This window comes from Phyllobates terribilis, unplaced genomic scaffold (genome assembly GCF_046119375.1).
Source record: "Phyllobates terribilis strain yellow unplaced genomic scaffold, ASM4611937v1 Scaffold_1__5_contigs__length_1240528914, whole genome shotgun sequence".
NCBI lineage: Eukaryota > Metazoa > Chordata > Amphibia > Anura > Dendrobatidae > Phyllobates > Phyllobates terribilis.
Window position 1 is genome coordinate 301,965,814 of NW_027362761.1, and position 18,853 is coordinate 301,984,666.

Below are 18,853 nucleotides of genomic sequence, written 5' to 3' on the forward strand. Positions count from 1 at the left end.
GGGTCCCTTTATACCCAGATATATAGATAAACGGACCGAACCCCATGATTATCTAGCATAATTGGTAGTCAGGGTATTCCTCAAGGTATACATAAAGCCTACAAAAAATATATAGTATCAACCCCAAAAAATATATGAAACAAATATTAATACAAATTTGAAACAATTTTATTAAAGAGACAGAGTAAAACCGTATGACAAGATTAAAAAAGGTCACTCAGGGTGGGAATACACACAATTACAGAGCGGCAAGTGTAGGTAGATCCACAGATAAGTAAATCAACCCTCTAGATACATATACTATATAGTACAGGTATACCTATGTAAAGGCTTATACACTTCAAAAATCATTAGGCACAATATATAAGGGCTAGAGGGCCTCCATATGAAAGAGGTTTCCACATACACACATTGATGGGAGCCACATGAGAAATAGTAAGTCAAGAAAAGAGAGTATCAGTCAAATAAGGAGGCTCACCCATAAGGTGCTGGTGGAGGCCACTGAGCCGCTCTGGAGCCCCGACGCGCGTTTCGCGTAGCTTCTTCGGGGGGCTGTGGTTGTGGAAGAAGATGGGCACCATTATGTATGCTGCGGGAGTGTAACGCAGGTGACACCGCTGATGTGTGCGGCGCATGCGCAGTGACCTACGTCCCCCCGCGCCGTGTCATGTCCGGCCAGTTTCCCGAAGAGCATTGTGGGTAGGTACATACGTCACTACGACGTTACCACCCACAATCCCATCGTACGGAAGCCCGACAGGACGTAGTTAGGAGGGGACAGCACCGCGCATGCGCGGCTCAGCGGCGGCCATGTCAGAATAGGGACGAAGTTTGGGCAAACATGTTAGATATATGAAAGTAGAACAGAGCTAAGTAGCTAAAAAGCTAAGAATGGAAAATAGTGGGCCACCAGCTGGAATAACTGCTGATCTGATCGCAAGTCTATACACAGTAGGACAAATATGTACATATAAAGACATATATCATAAATACAGTTACAAAACTGCGAAGTCTTGTTAGATCTTTCGATGTAATTTTAAAGGACAATTCCATGTAGATCAGAGCATCATGACCCTAATATGTCCAATAATCCTGTACATAGCGAAGGCAGAATAATGATGACACCAAGATGCAGAAAACTATAGAGGAAAACGTATAATAAAGGTTAAAATCCACATAAAAAAGCAAGGGGAAGAGATCTATAAGAATGAGGAAAAACTGTTAAATTCATTTAAACCCCTGGGGGTCACCGTGTCCAGGATCGCCATCCAGCGGCACTCCAGCTGCGCCAAAATCCGTTTGTAGTTTACACCTCTTGTTCTCAGGTGTACCTGATCAATACCTCTAAATTTGAGGACAGAGGGGTCACAGTTATGGCACAGCTTGAAGTGCCACGGGATGGTTTTAAGTGTAGTTACGTCAGGGATGTCTTGTGCTGAGATCACATCCCTGACGTGTTCCCTAACGCGGACCCGAAATTCTCTGGATGTAAGCCCCACATAATGTAAATTACAGGGACAAGTAGCCAGGTAAACAATGTATGTGGAGCTGCAAGAAATATGATGCGTGATTTTGAATTCTTTGCCTCCATTGGAGGTAAATGACTTAGTGCGAACTATATTTCTGCAGGCCATGCAAGACCCACAGGGGTAGCAGCCCCATTTCTGTTTACCAATCCCAAATGGGGTATGAATGGGGGCAACATAATGACTCCTAACCAATGAGTCTCTCAGGCTTTTGCCCCTTCTCGCCATCATCATTGGTCTATCAGGCAAAATTTTATTAAGTATTGGTTCAGTTTTGAGAATTGACCAGTGTTTACTAAGGATACTTCGTATCGCATGCCAGTGGCTATTGTACGTTGATATGAACCTAATAGGGGGGTCATTCTCAGGTAGCTTCTTAGTATTAATTAAGAGAAGATCCCGTGGAGTGCTCCTCGCCCGTCTATAGCCTCTTTTAATACTCCGCGCGCTATATCCCCTTTCACTGAATCTCTGGTCAAGGTCCCGGGACTGAGCCTCAAACGCCGCATCGGTGGAAGAGATGCGTTTCGTTCTTAGATACTGTCCAACTGGGATGGCCCGGATAGTGGACGGTGTATGAGCCGATGTTGCGTGAAGTAGTGCGTTAACTGATGTCTTTTTGCGAAAGACATCAGTTTGTAACAGACCATCCCGCTGGACAGTGATCTTAATATCCAAAAAGTCAATATGGGTAGTATCCCATATATACGTAAGTCTAATATTGCGATCATTGGTGTTTAATGCAATAATGAAGTCGTGCAACTCAGTCTCGGGACCCTGCCAAATGATGAAAATATCATCTATATATCTGTACCAGCACTGCGCATGAGTAGAGGCGCATGCTCCATCCCCGAAAATCTCCCGCTCCCAAAAGCCAAGAAAGAGATTAGCGTAGGATGGAGCACACGCCGCGTCCATCGCAGTGCCGCGTTTCTGGAGAAAAAATCTGTCTTTGAATGTTAAGAAATTGTGGGTAAGTATAAATTCTAATAGTTCCAGAACAAGCGCACGGAGAGAGGCATCAAGGTTGCTGGCATCGAGGAAGAACTCCACGGCCCGTAATCCATCTTCATGGCCAATGCTAGTATATAGCGATTCTACGTCAACGGCCACCAGTAGACTATTCGAATCTAGTTAAAGACCATCAATTTTCCTAAGGACGTCACCAGTGTCCCTGACATAGGAGGGCAGTGTCTCGACAAGTGGATGTAGATAGTACTCAATAAATTTACAGATGGGGTCGCACAGCCCTCCAATGCCAGAGACAATGGGACGTCCTGGGGGTTCCATAAGATTCTTATGAATCTTAGGGAGCAGATAAAAAGTGGGAACCACTGGGTGATTGACACAAAGGCCCTCAAAGATTTTTTTCGGTATAATGCCATGTTCATAGGCCCGCTCTAAGATGTCAAGGAGATCTGCCCTGAAAGCTGCTAAAGGGTTGTCTGGTAGAGTGGTGTATGAGGACCGGTCCCTAAGTTGTCTAAAGGCTTCTTTCTCGTACTTAGTGACCGGCCAGACCACAACGTTCCCTCCCTTGTCCGCAGGTTTAAATACTACATCCTTGAGTGATTGTAATTCACCAAGTGCCCTTCTCTGTCCCACAGTAAGGTTATCATGTTTAGATCCCACGGACAGCATCCTAAGGTCATTAATGACAAGTTTATTAAATATCTCCACTTGTGGGCAGAGGGAGAAGGGAGGGAAAGTGGTAGATCTGGCCAGGACCGAGCAAGGGAAAGTACCTGTGGGAGTTGGGGTATTTTCTCCGTCCAATTCTTCTAAAGCTGACAGGGCCTCTCTTTCCATAATAGTGTCCAAGTTGAGGACAGATGTTGGTCAGGTGTGTAGTTTCCGCAGGATTACTTTTCTAAGAAATAGTTGTAAATCCTTTAGTACTACAAAAAAATTATGAAGCTAGACCCATTACAGGACCAGGAACCACAAGGCCCCAGTGTCCAGGGAGAGTGGTTACCAGCAGAAGGTCCTACTACCGAGCGACAGGTGAAGGAACAGCACGACACATAAGCTAGGCCCAGCTGCAGGCTGGCCCGGAGCATACAGAGAGGCAGACACGGACCAGGAGGCCTTATACCCGCTCACTGGGGAGAAGTCCTGAAGTGCACCCATCCTACTGAGTACCCTGGACCGTACCTGACATCCGCACCAGTAAAGGTATTGAAACTAATCCCCTGTCTCTGTCAGCTACTCCTGCTGTGCCATCCCGCCTGCACTACAAGCCCCAGCATCACCACCCACCATCAAACACCATTCCTGCCCCGGGGACCCGCTCCACATGTGGGGAGCAGAAACACCTCAGCTGCCATCCCATCACCCCCCGGAGGTCTGCAGCAGCGCTGGTAAACCTTACCAGGTACCACAGGTGGTGTCACAAACTATTTATTTTATTTTTCCTATCCAAATTACAAATTCCCTTTTTGGTTGAAAGCCCTGGGCCACGGACCGGGCCAGCCATCGTGATATCCCCCACCAGCATCCATAGGCCCGGCTGCCGAGTACCCCATTGCCCCGGGGGCGCGTCAGATGGCCCAGAGAACCACAGCCAGTGGTGTCATCAAAAAGCAGAAGTGACTGCTGCATAACTTGGAGCTCAGACTGCTTGGCTGATTTGCAAGGGGGTGAGGTGGAAGACAGATGCCCATGGTCCACAGGTGCCAATTCTGTGCTTTCAGCAGTGGACTCGGAAGAAGACAATGCAAAGGAACTAGTGGCACTTTCAGCTATCCAATCTAAAACCGGATCAACATGTTCTGGCCTCAATATTCGTCCAGCGGTACTCGGGCCTATGAAATTACACAGAACGTCCTGTCGACTGCATGCACCAGAGAAAGGTGTTTAATTTGGGCACGTAGAAGGCACATAATGATCACGTCCTCTTCTTGCAGCAGCTAAAACACCACCATCAGCAGCACCACGGCCACATACAAGTCCCCTATTCGATGCTCTCCTCATTTTTTGCACCCCAAATAAAGTGCACAGTAGAGAAGAGAAAGTGACCAGCAGATTATTACACTCTTATGGTACTGTGCACCAGGCTGTTAGGTCACTCTACACCAGGCTGTTAGGTCACTCTACACTAGGCTGTTAGGGCACTTTGCACTAGGCTGTTGGGGCAATGTGCCCCAGGCCGTTGGGGTAATATGCACCAAGCTGCTGGGGCAATGTGCGCCAGGCTGTTGGGGCAATGTGCACCAGACTGTTAGAGCAATGTGCAACAGGCTGTTAGAGCAATGTGTACCAGGCTGTTAGGACACTCTGCACCAGGTGGTTAGGGCAATGTGCACCAGGTTGTTAGGGCAATGTGCACCAGGCTGTTAAAGCAATGTGCACCAGACTATGAGGGCAGTGTGCACCAGGCTGTTAGGGAAATGTGCACCAGGCTGTTAGGGAAATGTGCACCAGGCTGTTAGGGCACTCTACACCAGGTCATTAGAGCAATGTGCACAAGGCTATGAGGACACTCTGCTCCTGGCTGTTAGGGCAATGTGCACCAGGCTGTTAGGGCAATGTGCACCAGGTTGTTAGGGCAATGTGCATCAGGTTATTAGATAAATGTGCACAAGGCTCTGAAGACACTCTGCACCAGGCTGAGAATCAAATGGAGGCACAACCCGTGATCTGGTATTGATACAGTCCAGGTCACGTGGTGTGCCAGCCATTCACAGCCATGTCGGGATAATGGCTTTGGGCACCAGAGTCACCAGCAGGCAGCGTGGCACTATATTTGCTGCCAACTATATCCAAATTTTGAAGGCAACTCACAGCAGGTTCAAGATAATATAAGTAAGTACGGCAAATATAAACGACCGTATTTTGCGGACTATACGACGCAATTTTTTCCTCCAAAATTTTGGAGGAAAGTGGGGGGGTGCGTCTTATTGTCCGATATACATACAAACTGTGGCTGTGGGTGGTGGGGGATGTGGGTGGAGAGACAGCAGAGGAGTAGCGGGGAACAGAAGGCAGCCGCCGCCTGCTGCAGCCTACACTGTGCCCGCTACTAAAGAAAATGAATTCATGCCCGTGGGGAGCGTGAATATTCATTTTCCTTAATAGCCGGCACACTGTGCCTGCAGTGCAGCTCCTGGTAAGTATGACACCCTTCATTCCTGTATGTATGCCCCCCCCTCATCCTGGTATGCTTGGCACCCTTCATCCCTGTATGTATGGCCCCTCTCATCCTTGTATGCTTTTTTCAGTCCAAAAAAATATTTTTTGTGTGGCAAAACACTCTGCTATAAGTCTGCTACTATATTAGTGGCAGTGAACTTCAGCTGTTTTCAGAGTAAAAAAATATATTTTTTCTCTTGATAGTCACAGTCCACCAAAGATTTTTTTTGTGTCACAAAACTGATACACACTGCTAAAAGCCACCTACTATTTTAATGGCTTTGAAGTTCAGCTGTTTTCAGAGTGAAAAAATAATTTTTTTTCACTTGCTAGGCAGAGTCCAAAAAATGTTTTTTTGTGTTACAAACATGATACACTCTGCTATAAGTCAGCTACTACGTTAGTGGCGGCGAACTTCAGCTGTTTTCAGAGTAAAAAAATATTTTTTTACTCTAGCTAGCCAGTCCACCAAAGATTTTTTTTGCTTCACAAACGTGATACACTCTGCTAAAAACCACCTACTATTTTAGTGGCATTGAAGTCCGGCTGTTTTCAGAGTAAAAAAAAAGATTTTTTTTCTGTTGTTAGGCAGAGTCCAAAAAATATATTTTTCGGTTGCAAACGTGTTACACTCTGCTATAAGACACCTAGTCCTTTAGTAGCGGTGAAATTCAGCTGTATGCAGAGCTTATGCAGAGTAAAAAAATCTATTTTTTGCTTTTCCTGTAACGTGATGCAGCAGGCCAGATCTGAGTTCGAAATAGTTTGGAGAATATCTTGTATGTTATACAGGTCTCATCCACACTAAAAAAATACTTTGTTCACTTCCTAACATTATAGAGCAAGGACATTTCAGTTTGAAATAGTTTGGAGAAAATCTCGCATGTGATACAGTCCTCATCCACAGTAAAAAAAAATACTTTGTAGTATAGTGATGAGCGAGCATGCTCGAGATGCTCGCCGAATATTTCCAGGGTTGCTCGGTGGGAGCTCGGGTCCCCTCCCTGCATGTTTGGCGCTCTTTACAGAGCCAATGAACATGTAAGGGATTGCCTGCCACTCACTGTACTGCCTCAGCCATGTTGGTTGTGGCATTACAGTGATTGGCTGGCCGCACAGCGTCATCAGGTCTATATCAGACCTGGCGCAGTTGTGCTCATCACAGTCACTCCGGAATCAAACAGTGTAGGGAGAGGTGCTGCTGAGCTAGGGAGAGATTCGCTTGTTTATTAGGTAGTGTAGGTAGAACAGAAATATATTACACATATCCATCTCAACAAACAGTCCTTCTGAGGACTAATCCATCTGCAGAGATGGCAGGCAGTGTATATAGCAGACTGCAGTGCATATAGCACAAGAGGCTCCATTCCAGTTTTGTCTGCTGCTGCTGCTGCTGCTGTTAGATATTTCTATAAATAGGCCCAGGTCTCAGGGGCCAGGAGTAATTTTTTTTTGGATCTTAATCCTCATTATTTGCTTAAAAAGCAATCCAGAGAACACCTTTTTTGCGCCATTTGCTTGTTGGCACTGCAGAATACAGCCAGGTCCTTTCCATAATACAGTGCTAGAAATCCAGCTATTTAAAACTGTGGTTTGTCCGTCACACGGATCCCATATAATTGCGATGAAAATACTGCCATTTCTGGCCTCCATTGAAATTATGTTTCAGTGTGTCAGTCAAGCAATTGACACCAGTTTACTGTTCAAAATAGTTACCTACAGGCCAGGTATTTAAAACTGTGTTTTCTCCGTCACAGGGATCACATATACGTTTTCAGAAAATACTGTCATTTCTGACGTCCATTAAAAAGTCACATATAAGGTCGCTCCAAATTCAGCCTTTTGTAGTGAGCATAGAAGACAGTGTCCTCCATTTAAAATGGGCAAGGCACGTGGTAAGGGACGGGGAACTGGACTTGATGGTGATGGTGCATGCAGAGGCCGAGGCCGTGGGCAAGCTGAAATTGTGCCACAACAAATACCCACATGTTCTCGCTCAATCTTCCTGTCCCAATTAATAGGGGACCGCAGAACACCATTATTGAACACAGAGCAGTGTGAAAAGGTTATTGGTTGGATAGCAGATAATGCTTCCAGTCACTTAGCCACCACCACCACCCTGTCTTCCACACAGTCAAGTCTCAGTAGCCGTGAGTCTGGACTACATATTCCTCACCCTGAACCTCCTTCCTCCCACCATGCCGAGTGCCCAGAGACAACTGATCCCACACTTGGACACTACGAAGAGCTGTTCACTTTTCCATATATAGATTCGGTCCACTTGAAGCGGGGCAAGAGGAGATAGCATGTAGCGATGCCCAAATATTTGAGCAGCCACGGTCACACAAAGGCGACGGTGGGAAAGTGTCACAAGAGGTGGACGATGATGAGACACAATTGCCAGTAAGTCAGGAGGAGGACCAGGGTGCAGAAGTGGAAGACGGGGTGGTGGATGATATAGTAACTGGCAGGAAGACATGCAGAGCGAGGAGAGCAGCACACAGGCGGAGGGAGGCAGAGCACCCCAACAGGAAGGAAGAAGCAGTGTGGTGGCTGCAGACAGAAGGCAGGAAACCATTCCCCGTAACACCAACACAAAGAAAGTTGCCAGTACAAGTATTAGGTCTTCCCAAGTCTGGTTGTTTTTTAAGGGCTCTGCCAATAACCCCAAAAAGGCCATTTGCACCATGGGCCAGACCAGCATCAACAGGGGGGGGGCAAAACTACCAATCTGACCACCACCAGCATGATCAGGCACATGGCAGCAAAGCACCCGACTTTGTGGGCTGAACCCAAGGGTAAAGGAACAGTGTCTGCGGGTGGCACCACTGCTTCTTCTGCTGTTGTGCATGCAAGCCAATCCCCTGTCCATGGTGCATGCGAAGATGCCTCCTGCCCTGCACCTGTCGTTGGACACTCTCAAGTAGTAGCATTAGGAAGCACGTCCACGTCCTTGTCCCAGTGCAGCGTTCAGTTGTCCATACCCCACTCCTTGGAACGCAAGCGCACATACACAGTCAACGCCCCAGAGGCCACACTACTAAATACCCATATTTCGCGACTGCTGGCGCTCGAAATGTTGCCTTTTAGACTCATGGAGACGGAAGCATTCGACAACCTGATGGTGTCGGCCATCCCTCGGTACTCGGTCCCCAGCCATCACTATTTCTCCCGGTGTGCCGTCCCCACATTACACAAGCACTTGTCACAAAACATTAGCCATGCCCTCAACAGCGCAGTTACCAGAAAAGCCCACCTAACCACGAACACGTGGACAAGTGTTTGTGGTCAGGGACGGTACATCTCGCTGACGGCATACTGGATTAACATAGTGGAAGCAGGGAAGCAGTCAGACCTTGAGACGGAACACGTCCTCCCGACTCCAAGGATTGGGGGCCCTAGGTCAATCAGGGTTGCCCCCACAATCTACAGCTCCTGCATCTCTCCTCCTCAGCCTCCCGCTCCTCTTCAGCCTCCATCTCTGAAATGACCACATCAGTCACAAACTGGAAGCACTGCAGCACTGCCTCGGCCCAGCGGCATATGCTGAAGCTAATATGCTTAGGTGACAAACTGCACAATGCTGAAGAGTTGTGGACTGCTCTGAAAGAGGAGGCAGATCTGTGGCTGACAACGCTGAACCTACAGCCAGGCATGGTCGTGTGTGAAAATAACCGAAACCTGAGGCGAGGCGAGCTCACACACGTAACAAGCCTGGCCCATGTGATTAACCTCGTGGTTCAGCAGTTTCTCAAATCCTACCCGGAGCTGCCGGATCTGCTTGTTAAAGTATGCTGCCTGTGCGCCCATTTTAGAAAATCACCTACAGCTTCCGCCGCCCTTGCCGTGTTTCAGCAGCGTTTGCAGCTTCCGGCTCCCAGACTGGTGTGTGATGTCCCCACGCGTTGGAACTCTACATTGCAGATGTTAGGAAGGATTTGTGAGCAGAAGAGGGCAGTTGTTGAATACTAGCATCAACAAGGCCATCGTTATTCAGTTCAGACTCCACACATAAGACCTCAGGAGTTGACATGGATGTCAGACATATGTACCATCCTCCAAAACTTTGAGGACTTCACCAAGATGGGGAGGGGCAATGACGCCATAATTAGCGTCACCATCCCTGTATTCTGAAACGCTCTCTGCTCACAATCAAAGGATGCATTGCAGGCGGAGCATGATGAGATGGAGCAAGGAACCATACAGAGTCAATCCACACAGCCCAGCCTCATCTCATCCCAATGTGGATTGGGTGACAATGAGGAAGAGTAGGAGGAAGAACAGGAGCTAGTTTCATGCTCTACAGATGGTATTACCTGCACAACTTTCATACCGTCTGTTCAGCATTGATGGCCTAAGGACAGAGAGGAAGAGGAGGAGGAGGAGAAGGAGGAGGAGAGCATGGTCACTCGTCCTCTTGGTGAGGACATGAAAGTCTTGCCTGTTAGCAGTCTGGCACGCATGGCTGAGTTTATGCTACGCTGCCTTTCTCATGACCCTCGTGTTCTCAAAATTTTGGGTGACAGTCATTGCTGGTTGTTGACACATCTAGACCCACGCTACAAGGAGAGCTTTATATCTCTTATTCCTGAGGCGGACAGGTCTACAAAAATGGGGCAGTACCAGAAGGCCCTTTTTGCGGAACTAAATTCCCATCTGAAAACACCGGCGGCAGAGGTCACAGTTCGTTGGACAACCAAGGACTACAGGCGAGAGAGACACAACTTCAATCTAGCTGAGGCAGCGGAACACTGTCAAAGTTCTGGTAGAATTTTATTAGCCCCTCCCATCGCACATGCCCTGAGGTGCGGGGTACTCTCACAAGGAGTGCAAAGTTTGGGAAGATACTGAAGGAGTACCTTGCCGACCGTACCAACGTCCTCCGTGATTCCTCTGTGCCTTATAATTATTGGGTATCCAAGCTGGACATATGGCATGTACTGGCTCTCTATGCCTTGGAGGTCCTGGCCTGCCCTGCTGCCAGCGTTTTGTCACAGCGGGTTTTTAGTGCCACTGGTGGAATTATAACTGATAGGCGCATCTGCCTGTCAACTGAAAATGCTGACAGACTGACTTTTATAAAAATGAACAAAGACTGGATTGGGCCAGACTTCTCAACACCACCGAATGATAGCAGCGTAACATAAACTCAAATACAGTGGTTTTTTTTGGGAGGTCTAACTCTATTCCCATGCACCTCTGTCTTCACACCCAGACATGGGTATACGCTTCCTGATTTTGTCTATTTGCTCTTGTCCTCCTCCTTCTCCACATTCTCATCCTCCACCACCATATCACCACCATATGTACCTTATCAACATATCTACGTCTCTTGCATGGGACATTGGAGTTTCTCCAAATTTTTAACAGCCGTTGCTTCACTGCATAGGCAAACAGTATGGGTGACCCACTTACTAATAATGGGAACATTGTTTTTAGGAGGCCCTCCAACCTCTACGTCTCTTGCAAGGGGCATTGGAGTTCCTCCAAATTTTTGACAGCCGTTGCTTCACTGCATAGGCAAACAGTATGGAAGACCCACTTCCTAATAATGGTAACATTGTTTTCAGGAGGCCCTCCGACCTTTTCGTCTCTTGCAAGGGGCATTGGAGTTCCTCCAAATTTTTGGCAGCCATTGCTTCACTGCATAGGCAAACAGTAGGGAAGACCCACTTCCTAATAATGGTAACATTGTTTTCAGGAGGCCCTCCAACCTTTGCGTCTCTTGCAAGGGGCATTGGAGTTCCTCCAAATTTTTGGCAGCCGTTGCTTCACTGCATAGGCAAACAGTATGGAAGACCCACTTCCTAATAATGGTAGCATTGTTTTCAGGAGGCCATCCGACCTTTACGTCTCTTGCAAGGGGCATTGGCGTTCCTCCAAGTTTTTGGCAGCCGTTGCTTCATTGCATAGGCAAACAGTATGGGAGATCCACTTCCTAATAATGGGAAGATTGTTTTCAGGAGGCCCTCCGACCTCTACGTCTCTTGCAAGGGACATTGGAGTGCCTCCAAATTTTTGACAGCCATTGCAGTCACTGCATAGGCAAACAGTATGGGAGACCCTCTCCTTTCTAATGGGAACATATTGTTACTGCGGCCCAGCTCTATGTGTCTCTAAATTGTTAGTTGGGTTTTTCTTAAATTTTGGCAGCCGTTGCACTCACTGCATACACTATAACTGAATAGCAGACTCTCTCCTTTCTGATGGGAACATGCCGTACTCGTTACTGTGGCCCTGCTGTTTTTGTCTTTAAATAGTTAGCAGAGTTTTATCTAAATTTTGGCAGCCATTGGCATCACTGCATACCCTATAACTGTATAGCAGACACTCTCCTTTCTAATGGGAACATGTCATTACTGTGGCCCAGCTCTATGTGTCTTTAAATTGTTAGTAGGGTTTTTCCTAAATTTTGGCAGCCATGGCACTCACTGCCTACCCTATAACTGAGTAGCAGACCCTCTCCATTCTAATGGGAACATGTCATACTCGTTACTGTGGCCCAGCTGTATGTGTCTTTAAATTGTTAGTGGGGTTTTTCCCAAATTTTGGCAGCCCTTCAAGTCGCAGCATGGGCATTAACACTATAGGAGACCTGCTCCTTTATAATGTGAACATTTTTTTACTGAGATCCTCCTCTATGTCTCTTCAAAGGGGTATTGGGTTGCGTCCAAATTTTTGGCAGCCCTTGTAGTCACTGCATACTCAATAACAGTATAGGAGACCCACTCATTAATAATGGGATCCACAAAGCATAGCCGGCTGATAGCTCTCTAACAATAGCGAGGGCCAACTCCTGGCCCTTTAAGATTAGTAAGGGCCGCCTGATGGCCCTATAAAAATAGGCTTTGTGACTTTCAGAGTCCCTCCACCATGAATGAAGCAGGATGTGTCTGATGATGTGTTACACACCACATGGTCAGATAAGGTTGTAAAATGTTAAAATGACATTTCCTGGTGAATGCATTTGTCTTGGTTGAAAGCATTGCAAAAGTGCAAAAACGCAACAAAAACGCTACATGTTAACGTAGCCCAAGGTGTGGAGGAGCATTTTTGCTTTTGGTCATTTATTTTGCCTTATATACAAGACATTACCCTGGAAAGGATGTTCCTTAACATATTTCTCAGGAAAATCCATTTTGGTTTTGTCCATAAAGTGGCGTAATACCTCTGACAACATTGTTGACAGCAGTGACCTGGGAGTCAGAAATGCTTCCAGGGGTCTTCCCCATGCTGTTCCCATGTCATTTGAGCACTGTTCCCATAGATTTGGGCAATTTTTAGGCCCTCTACAGACCGCCGAAGGGAGCCGCCGGAAAAATGCTCAAGTTTCCCATAGCCTTACATTGGGCTCGTTACTCGGACCGAGCACTCGAGCATAGCAATTTGCTCGACTCGAACAACGAGTACCCGAGCATTTTATTGCTCACTGATCACTATTCATAGCATATCTCCTATGTTATACAGGCCTCATTCACACAAAAAAAATAATTTCTTCTATTACTAATGTCATACACTAGGGGACATCTCAGGGTGCCAAGGGAGGGTGGTTTACTGCGATTGAGGGGGGCTGGTGATACTAGAAAAAATGTTAGTGATGGTGCAAGAGGTGAGGAACAAATGGAAGAGGAAGAGATGATGGGTGAGCAACAGTCAGAAGATGAAGAGTATAATCATCCCCTCTCTGTTCGTGTTTGGCGGAAGGGAACAGAGGAAACAAGCATCAGAGTTACCCAGCCACCAACACAGCATGAGCTTGAACCTCATGGAAGAGCTTGATATATGAGTGCCTTCTTGCTGCACTATCTGTAACATGATCCCCATATAGTTATGATTCAAAATAGTCCCGATTACTTGTTTGCCACTGTGTTAGATCCACATTATAAGAGTAAATTTTGCCAGATGCTTCCCGCCCTGGAAAGGGACCCGCAAATGCTGGATTATCGAAACACGCTTTAACACAACCTTAAGATAGGTTTTCCCCAAGACAGCAGTAAGGCACACAGAGTGCATCACAGCTCTTCACTTCCAACCTCTGGCACGTCAATTCGTCAATGCCAAAATATTAGCAGCAGCAGTAGTGTAAGTGGCAGAAGCTATTTCTGTGAGTCCTTACACACATTTTTTAGACCAGCTTGTGCAACAGCACAATAGAGTACAAGTCTGACATGTTGTGAACGACTGGAGAGGATGGGGCACTCCTGATTGAGTCTCCATCTGCTGGGTTGGCTGTAGTGGAGAGGTGTCATTCCTATTTCTACTGTAATGAAATTGATGCCACTTTTGTAGTTTTAGGCCCTAATTTTTTGAAATGTGGAGAATCCTGATTAGGTCTCTCCATCTATTGGGTTGGCTGTAGGGGAAGAGGTGTCGTTCCTAATTCTACAATTTCTACTGTAATGAAATTGATGCCACTTTGCTGGTTTCTGACACTAATTTTTGGAAATGTGGGGAATACTGATAGGGTTTCCATCTACTGGGTTGGCTGTAGTGGAAGATGTTTTGGTCTCCATTAAAATAAATCTACTCTGGTGAAATTGATTTTACTTTGCTGGTATTAGGCCCTAATTTAGGGAAATGTGAACACTTCTGATTGCGTCTCCATCTACTGGGTTGGCTGTAGGGGAAGAGGTGCTGTTCTTAATTCTACAATTTCTACTGTAATGAAATTGATGCCACTTTGCTGGTGTCTGGCACTAGTTTATTGAAATGTGGAGAATCCAGATTGGGTCTCCATCTACTAGGTTGGCTGTAGTGGAAGAGGTGTCATTCCTAATTCTATTATTACAATAGTTATACTCTAGTGAAATAAATTTTTTAGGGCAGATATTCTTCTCCACACAGGGGTACACAGACATGATAAACTCAAAATTGGTATATAAAGCAGGCTACATCTCCGCTTAAAATTGTTTGGGGCGGATATTGTTCTCCATACAGGAGTACACAGACATGATACCATACTCCACCCTCTCTCAGCACTGCAGCCAGCTCTCGGTCCTGCAGTTGTGGTCACGTAAAAGATTGCTTCATCCTACAAATGACAAAGCTAACAGGTTGAACTCCACCATCTTCAATCTGTTGGCCACAGAAATGGTGGTGTTAAGCCCTAATTTTTTTAAATGTGAACACTCCTGATTGGCCTCAATTTGCGGCGAGAACTTATGTATCATTATTGATATTTAAATTGCTTCTTGCATAGGCTCATCTACATGTGAGTTTTCTCTATATAATTGTTTTTATAATGCATTGTAGAAATCCTTTTTGTATGTGTCATATTAGATTACATTTTGTATGCTTCAATCATGTGATTTTTGCTGCTTTGATTGACAACTAATCATGTGACTTTTATCTTTCATTGGATTGGTGTATTTTTTGCATTTAATCATGTCTGTTCATTAGTCATGCAGCTTTGACAAAGGACGCATATTGCATTTGAAACGCGTTGCTATGGCTAAATATTTTTATATGGAATTGCCTTTACTTAAAAAAAAAACCTCTTTTTATCCACGATGGAAGCTGGAATGTTTTTCTAATCCTTGTTTGCAAGCGGTCCCTTGAGATTCTGTGCTCCAGAAACGCCGAGAAGTATATGTGAGCTGGCTTCTTTTTTCTACTCCTGATTGTATTTCCATCTGCTGGGTTGGCTGTAGTGGAAGAGGTGTCGGTCCCCATTATAATACTTAAACTCAATATAAATTAAATGTTTGGTGCAGATATTGTTCTCACAGGAGAACACATGATAAAATAGAAATTGGCTTTCTTTCTACTGTGGTATATAAAGCAGGCTACATCTCCGCTTAAAATTGTTTTGGGCAGATATTGTTCTCCACACAGGAGTACACAGACATGATAAACTCAAAATTGGTATATAAAGCAGGTTACATCTCCACTTAAAACTGTTTGGGGAAGATATTGTTCTCCATACAGGGGGAAAAAAAAGGTTGGGTCCGAGCAGCTTCCTGACCCTCGACTGTACTGTGCTGTCAGGGCAAGAAGAAGAGGAGGGCGACTCTGAGGGTGAGGAATGGGATAACACATTGGATGATGATGGGATTGTACATCCAACTTGGTGTGAACCCAGAGGCACGCAGCTGAGTAGCTCATCTGAGGAGGTGGAGGAGGAGGAAGACGAGGAGGCTACGTTACGTACTATAGCGCAGACACGAAGCGATACAAGCACGAGGAGCACTGCATCCTTACCCACAACTGTGGCAGTGACCAGCAGCGGTCGCGGGTCTGCAGCTCAGAGGGGCGGCAAGGGTTGCCTAGCCTGGGCCTTTTTTGAGACCACAACGGATGAGCCAGCTCACGTTATCTGCAAACTTTGTGATAAAAAACTTAGTAGAGGGAAAAAGTGCAATAATTTGACTACTACATGCATGAACCTTCACATGCGCAATCAACATGCGTTACTCTGGCAATCTCACTACGATAAAATGTGGACCTCAACAACAATCAGCTGCCCCTTCAACTTCATCTGCTGCTTCTTCCTCCTTCTCTCTTACCGTGCCAAGTAGTGTCATGCAGGTCTCCCACTGCAGAACTTCTGGTTCTCTACCCGCTCCAGTCAGGCTGAGTGAGAGCCCGTCAGCTGTAATGGAAGCAGACATGCCTGCTGTGTTTGTTTCACCGAGCAGACCACATGTCTCTCAATCCACCGTAACATCTGCGCCTGCACCTCACTGACGGTCCAGCAGTTTGTCCATTTCCCCGTACTCTGCCCTCTCTCAACACTGTAGTCAGCACTCGGTCCCACAGTTGTGGTCACGTAAAAGATTGTTTCCTCCTACACATGACAAAGTTAAGAGGTCGAACTCCACCATCTCCAATCTGTTGGCCACGGAAAAGGTGGTATCAGGCCCTAATTTTTTGAACTGTGAACACTCTTGTATGGCTGCTTTTTTACTGAGGAGGCAGGGTCTTCTCTCCTCTTGTACCAGTCGGTGACCACTTTTCACATGTAAAGCGCCATGGAATAAATGTCGCTGTAATAGTAATAATAATTATAGTACTTGTACTCTGGGTCAATTGATAGCACTTTCCTGGTGTCTACCCCTAATTTGATGTGTTTTGGCAGCTTTTGGGCCCATTTGAAGGTGTTGTATATTAGTTTTTTTTGTACCCCCATTGAATCCTATGATGTTCTGAAATGTTCACATTCGGCAAATGTTTAAATATTCGCCGAACATTTCCGAACCGGACATTAAAATGTTCGCTCATCTCAAGTGCTGGATGCCGGAGAGGAAAACAGAAGTGGAGGTTGGAGCAGGGGGACAGGAAAAAGAGGAGCTTGCGGAGAGCACCAGCACACCACAGCCTCTCAACTCCTCCCCCATGCTCAAATAACCCAGCCACACTACTGCCGAATGAGGCCTCCCCCTCCATCACTGGCGTATGCGACATTGGAATACCTCTGTAGTGATGATGTGGAGGAAGATTTTTGTGTGAACCTGGCCCATTATTTCAGGCACAATCCATTTTTTTTGAGGCTGCGGACCATGGCTGCTCTCCAAATTGTGTTGGCTGCCACCACGCCGCAAAATTCCCCAATGACCTTTTTTGAATACCTCGAAAGGTAGCAGCTTTCTGAGTCCAACAAAAACCTGCCATTAGAGCACCAAGAAAGAAAGTCAGCAGCCCCTTCATCATGCCAGCTACTACCACTTCCAGTGCCAGCATCATGTCAGCCACCACCACTTCTAGTGACATCATCTTGGCAGCCACCTCTATTGCCAGCATCATGTCACCCACCAACCCATCCAGTAATACCATCTTGGCAGCCACCTCTAGTGCCAGCATCATGTCAGCCACAATCTCCAATGAAACCATCTTGGCAGTCACCTCCAGTGCCAGCATCACAGCAGCTAACAACCCCCTCACCACCATGTCTCCTGCCTCAATCACCCTTGTCTTCTTGGCATGAATGGGCAAAAGACACAAAATGAGGCCAGACGAATATCTTGGATTAATGATTTGGGCACTGAGATTAGTGTTGAGCCACCCCCGTAGTGTTCGAGTTCGGTTCGGTTCGTCAAACACCCGTGTGTTCGCCGAACTGTTCGTCGAACTGTTCGTCGAACACCTTCGAACACCGTTAAAACCAATGGCAGGCAAACAAAAACACATAAACACATAGAAAACACATAGAAAACACTTCAAAGGTGTCCAAAAGCTGGCAAACTGCTCAGGAGACACAACTAACACATGGAAAAGTGACAAGTACATATAGTCATGCGAAAATAAAAGAGGTGGAGGAGTAAAAGGAGGGGGAGACACAGATATAGGCATGTCATGCCCTTCTAAAATCCAAAAAGTGAGAAGCCGACACGGCCAGTCCGCTCCTGCCCGTGCCACCTCCGTGTCGCCGGGTTTGTGCCAGAGCCGCGGTGAACCCTGATGGCCAGCCCCCCTCTCCCAATACTGGTGCCTGTCCGCTGGTGGGTCGAGCGAGCCCCCCTGTGGTGGAGGCAGCTCTAAGCTTTTTAATTTAAATTGTCTCTCTAATTTGAATGAATACACTTTAAATTCATTTACAAGGATCTATTGGAGGGCAAGTCTCATGCCAGCAGCCGCGTAATTCCAGCTCCAGTAGCGTCCACTAAAGCTGCTGCAGTTAAAAAGCTTTTATAAGGATCGAGCTCGGCTGTCCACCGCAAGGCATCCTACTGCCAGTCCCAGCCCCTATGCCTTGGGGTGCCTCCTGATGCTCTTCACTGAGTATCCCATGGTCCCGAAGCATTTCCTTTGAAAAAATTAAGTGTCTAAACTACAGGTGGTGTAGCTTGCTTAACAGCCGGGATAATCCGCTGACTAGCAGACACTGCTACTAGGCACAAAGTATTTCCTGGGCTAGATGCAGTTAAAAATTTGTAATTAGATACTCTCGTTGGATGCTGAGAAAGCATTCCATAGAGTCTCCTGGCACGCCATATATGATTCTCTTAAAAAGCTTGAAGTAGGGGTCTAGGGGACCCTTTTATAGCCAAAATCACGGCCCTGTATCACAATACGTCACCTAGGCTGAAGATAAATGGAACTGTAGCACCCTGAGGGCTCGGTTGCTACAGAGGTATTGCACCTCACCAAGAGGTGTGATATCTCACTCTCAGGTAAGGATGGAGTGTGGATCAGGACCCGACACCTGTATGCATTACACCACATTGCCGTGGGGCAGGGCGACCAATATGCCTCTGAGA